This window comes from Epinephelus fuscoguttatus, linkage group LG24 (genome assembly GCF_011397635.1).
Source record: "Epinephelus fuscoguttatus linkage group LG24, E.fuscoguttatus.final_Chr_v1".
NCBI classification, from domain to species: Eukaryota; Metazoa; Chordata; class Actinopteri; order Perciformes; family Serranidae; genus Epinephelus; species Epinephelus fuscoguttatus.
Genome location: NC_064775.1, coordinates 7,031,068 through 7,037,146, shown reverse-complemented (window position 1 = coordinate 7,037,146; position 6,079 = coordinate 7,031,068).

Sequence of the window (6,079 nt, the reverse complement as noted above, 5' to 3'; positions counted from 1 at the left end):
GATACAAACGCCTTTTGTGCCACTATCCTTGCTGGGAAAACAGTGACAAGTTGCGACAAAACACCAATGTTTGATGACTAAAAAAAACACCGCAAAGACTCGCTATATCACAAATTGAGCATAGCATTAGTTCAGGCAGGACACGATGTCAAGCTCAGCTCACATCCCAGCGACATTAGCTGATCTAAAACAGCCCAATCAACTGATGGAGCAGCTGATTGACAGAAGAGAGTCAGCGGATAGCAACCAATTGGCGAATGTCATTCAGGGCGCCCTATTTAAACTGCTCTGGCCTGCCTACTGTTGCTGCTTCCTCCACCCCAGCTCCTCCTTTTTATGCTGTATCTGACTTATCAATGTCATTTCTGTTTGTCATTGATGCTGCTTTGTTCTGTTCCAGAGGGGTCTTTGCTGCTGATCTCCCTGCCTTGGGGTTTCCTGTAGGCGCATGGAAGGGCAGGGAGGTTTGCTCTCTCTGCCTCCGGCTTTCCATGAAGGCACATGGAAGGGCAGGGAGGTGTGCTCTCTCTGGCTAGTGGCTTTCTACGCAGGTAGGTGGAAGAGGCTTTCTGCGCAGGCCCGAGGAAAAGCAGAGGGGCCCCAGAACGGAGCCATACCACCAAATATAAAGCTGCAAATGGAAATGAAGTTTTCTTTGTTCTCTTTTTCACTTCCCAGTAACAAAGTCAGTTCACATATTGCGGCACTTTTGAAACACTGAAATGATACGTATGAAACGTACAAATATATCTGTGGTGTGCAGAAATGTAGAATGCCATCAAGAGCTTGTTAGCGTCAGGGTGCCAGATGGGTCTTTCCTTCATGATGGAGCTACATAGGGCTGCTCAGCATTAGTGATTTTACTGTTCATGTCCTTGGGGGGATACTTAAAGGTCAAAACCCCTATATGCATGATCCTGACCCATGTCACATACACACATGTACAATATTTACATTCAAACAAATGCACACAGCTCAAGAAACTCAGATGGGAGCAAATTGCAGAGCGATTTCACACATGCATGCATGAACACACACATTACACACAGCTCACATAGCCAGACAAGAATGTGAGGGATGGACACACGTCTGTATTGTCAGTGTGCATGTGGCTCTAGTCTTTTCAACATTAATTCAGACGAGGCATTTGTCGCATTTGAGTACTAGGTGACACGGTATGAATTAAAAGCCTCTTATTTCGAGCTGAGATTGAAAATTGGGTCATCATGCGGCCCCTGGCACTGGGAGCAGAAATGCCCTTGGAGCCGGCTTTAGAGAGGGGTTATGAGCTGTAGAAGGCAGGATATATATGCAGGTTTCAACTGTGTGTATACTTGGCAATGCTGTGAAGCTAGAGCTTATGATCCCTGTGGTGTGAGGGGGGTGGCTGTGAGGAGGAGTCCGCTGCACACAACAACACAGGACACCCACCAAGTTAAAGTGGGAACCAGTGTGAGCCAAACAGGCTTCAGCTAAATGAGCTCCATCCCGTTAGTGAAGGGGATGAAATGATTGTATTGTTTGTGCCATAATAAGATGTTTTAGAGCAAGCGACTTCATTCACAATTGCAGGTTGGTGCACTGTAATCTGGCATTCTGCGTGTGCCTTGTTGTAATTGTTGGCATGCAGGGACTTAACCCCGACAGTCATGCTGAATCACAAGTCTTTAGCCACACAGGCACATCCATTAGACCTGCTTCTATTTTCAAAAACTTTAATTCACAGGCGCTGTCTTCTGCTCTGCCAACAAACAAACTAAATAATAATCTGTCACCTAAAAAAGCTGATAACCAGTAGGTGTCCACAGCCAACCTTCCACTCTCTATCGGTGTGGCACTGAGGTGCTGTTGTTATTAAGTTCAAGCCTTCCTGTTTTACTTCCCATTGGACTAGTTAGCAGAGGTGAGACCAAGTCATTGTTCATTGTTTTGCAAGTCCCAAGTCAAGACATGCAAGTCCCAAGTCAAGATTGACAAGCCTCAAGTCAAGTTCCAAGTCTCAAACTTTGAGTTGCGAGTCTTAAACAAGTCATAACACACTCTTCAATGCATTGACTGACAGACATCAGCCTCACAGAAAAGTCTAAGTGGCTTATATTCCCTCTGTTGTTTGCAGATTTGGGACTAAGTCATTGTTTTGCAAGTCTCAAGTTTCTCCACTCAAGTCCCAAGTCAAGTCCCAAGTCCTAAACCTAGAGTTGCGAGTCTTAAACAAGTCATAACGCACTCTTGAATGCATTTGACTGACAGACACCAGCTTCAAAAGTCTGACTGGCGTATCCTCTCTCTGTAGTTAGCAGAGTCCCAAATCAAGTCCCAACTCAAGACTTACAAGTTCCAAGTTCCAGACTTTGAGTTGTGATTCTTATGTCGCTCCGTTGTTAGCAGAGGTGGGACCAAGCCATTGTCTGTGTCTCAGGTCTTTCCACTCAAGTCCAGAATCAAGTCCCAAGTCAAGACATGCAAGTTCCAAACTTTGTGTTGCGATTCTTTTTGTCCCTCTGTTATTTGCAAAGGTGGGACCAAGTCATTGTTTTGTAAGTCTCAAGTCTCTCCACTTAGGCCCCGACTCAAGTCCCAAGTCAGGACTGACAAGTCCCATGTCAAGTCCCAAGTCCTAAACCTTGAGTTGTGTGTCTTAAATAAGTCAGAGTGCACTTGTCAATGCATTTGACAGACAGACACCAACTTCAAGGGAGTAGTCTGACTAGCTTATCCTCTCTCTTTGGTTTGCAGAGTTGGGACCAAGTCATTGTTTTGTAAGTCTCAAGTCTTTCCACTCAAGTCCCAAATCAAATCACAATTCAAGTCTCAAGTCATAAACTTTGAGTTTCAAATCCTTACAATGTCATAATGTGCTCAAAACAAAGAGTAATAATTTATTAAATTCACACAAATCATTAATGTTTTTTAAAATGTGTATTTGTTTGTTAAAATAAGTGCAGTTGAACTAAATCATAAAAAGGAAAGCTGACATGCAGTTTCACAGCATATAGCATTGTTTACCAGCACTACAACAGAAATAAATTAATACATTTTATGTGTTTCTGTCATGTCTTGTATTAAACTCATCTCATGTTACAAACATTCTTTCTCTTCCCACATTCCCACGCTGGTCACTGGTATTAAAGTCCATGTTGAGATGCAAGTCTTTTTTGATTTTGTCAAGTCTAAAGTCCTCAAATTTGTGACTTGAGTCTGACTCAAGTCCAAGTCACGCACCCCTCTGGTAGTCTGTGACACTCGAGATGGATGCACGTCCTGGAGTATCTCTGTCTGGAGTCACTGTGCTAATCTACACTGTCCATTCATGACAAGTGGCTGATGGATCACTGGAGTAGGGGTGCTGTTGACAGAGAGGGGATAAGGGGGTGGGGGTGTGGTGGCTCAGTGGTAGGTGGGGGAGTGAATGATGCTGGGGCCCCAGCGCTGGATAAATATTGACCATGTGAGAGCTGTTGAGCATTCAGGGCCCGACATTTCTTGCAGAGACTCCTCACTGACAAAACAGATCCATTAGACTGCGATGAAATGAATCTATACGATAACAGAGGTTCACTGTGTGTCATTAGTGTGTATGTATAAATGCATGTATGTGGACCGCCTTTTGTGGTGGCTGATGAATGCCGTTGTCGAGTTACATACTTACAAAAAGTTACATACCTAACATAAAGTTAGGTAGGTAGGTTTAGGCAGGTAAATTCACACAGGCTGGGTTTAGGATAGAAATATGGTGGAGCACATGGATGGATTATTGATCAAGCCCTGCGCCTCATGGTCACCTGTTGTTGCCTTTCACAATGCCTTACAGTAACTTCTGTGTATTTATGTTTGTACAGTACGTATGCCAGGGGACACAAAATAACCACAAAGAGACACAGACAAATAACGGGTGGACATGAAATGACTACAAAGACACACAAAACAACAAAAAAGACAGATAATTACCTGGGAAATACATAAAAAACACAAGTAGAAACAAAATGACCACAAATGGACACAAAACAACAAAAAAGACACAAAATTACATTAAAGAGACAGAAAAAAACACACAGACACAAAATGACTAAGAAACACACAAACATCTCCTTAAAGAAACACAAAAAACAAACCTAGACACAAAATGACGACAAAGAGACACACATTGACAAAAAACACAAACATTTCCTTTAAGAGACACGAAATGACCACAAAGTAGATGCAAAGCAACAAAAAAGACACAAAAACTCACAGGTAGACACGAAATGACCACAAAGAGACACAAAATGACAAAAAGACACAAAATGACCACAAAGAGACAAAAAAACGCACAAGTAGACACAAAATGACTACAGAGAGACACAAAATGACAAACAAAAGACACAAAATGACAAAAAAGACACAAAAATAACAGTAAAGAGACAGAAATGACCTGCAAGTAGACACAAAACGACAAGAAAGAGACAAAATTACCTTTAAGAAACACATACATACAAATAAAACTCACAAGTAGACACAAAATGACCACCAAGAGACACAAAATGACAAAAAGACACACAATTACAAAGAGATAAAAAACCGCACAAATAGACACAAAATGACTACAAAGAGACACAAAATGACAAACAAAAGATACAAAATTACACAAAAAGACACAAAATGACTACAAAGAGACACAAAAGAACCACCAAAAGACACAAAATGACAAACAAAAGACACAAAATGACACAAAATGACAAAAAGATACACAATTACAAAGAGATAAAAAACGCACAAATAGACACAAAATGACAACAAAGAGACACAAAATGACACAAAAAGACACAAAATGACCTCTAAAATCTACAAAATGACCACAAAGTAGATGCAAAACAACAAAAAAGACACAAACATTTCCTTAAAGAGACACAAAAAACAAACCTAGACACAAAATGACCACAAAGAGACAATGACAAAAAGAAACACAATTACAAAGAGATAAAAAAACGCACAAGTAGACACAAAATGACTACAAAGAGACACAAAATGACAAACAAAAGACACAAAATGACCACAAAGAGACACAAAATGACAAACAAAAGACACAAAATGACCACAAAGAGACACAAAATGACAAAAAAGACACAAAAATAACCGTAAAGAGACAGAAATAACCTGCAAGTAGACACAAAATGACAAGAAAGAGACAAAATTACCTTTAAGAAACACATACATACAAATAAAACTCACAAGGAGACAAAAAATGACCTCTAAGAGACACAAAAAACACAACTAGACACAAAATGACCGCAAAAAGACAAAGAATGACAAAAAGGACATACAATTACTTCAAAGAGATAAAAAAACACAAGTAGACACAAAATGACACACAACAGACACAAAATGACCACAAGTTGACACAAAATTACTCCAAAGAGACACAAAAAATACAATTAAACCCAAAATGACCATATAGAGACACAAACCAACAAAAAGACAGACAATTACTTCAAATAGACACAAAAAACCCCACAAGTAGACACAAAATTACCACAAAGACACAAAAACCAAACATAGACACAGACTGACCACAAAGAGACACAAAACGACACAAAATGACTACATAGAGACACAAAAACACCCCACAAGTTGAGACAAGGTGACCACAAAAAGATGCGTCACAACTACGAAGAAACGCAAAACTGCCACAATGTCTGTGTGTCTTGCTCCTGTGTAGGAGAGGTGGAGGGGCCCCTTGTATATCTGTGCCCAGGGGCCCCATTGTCTCATACTCTGCCCATGTATGTATATACACATGTCCACAGTCATAGGTGTGTAAGTGTATCTCATATTGTGGACCGCCTCTCTGTAGTGACTGATGAGTCTGACTCTGGGCTGACTCAGGTTATCCTATAGCACCTGCAGACGGTGGATAAGTTATGCCTACACACACACACACACACACACACACACACACACACACACACTATCTGCAAAGCTCCGCCAGGATCTGTGGAGTCTTAAACGTCTGCATCTATAGGCTTTCTGTCCGTCTTCCTGACGTCAGAGGTGCGCACGGCTTGTGCGCTCCCTAATTGGCCGGCACCGCTCCGCCCTGCCA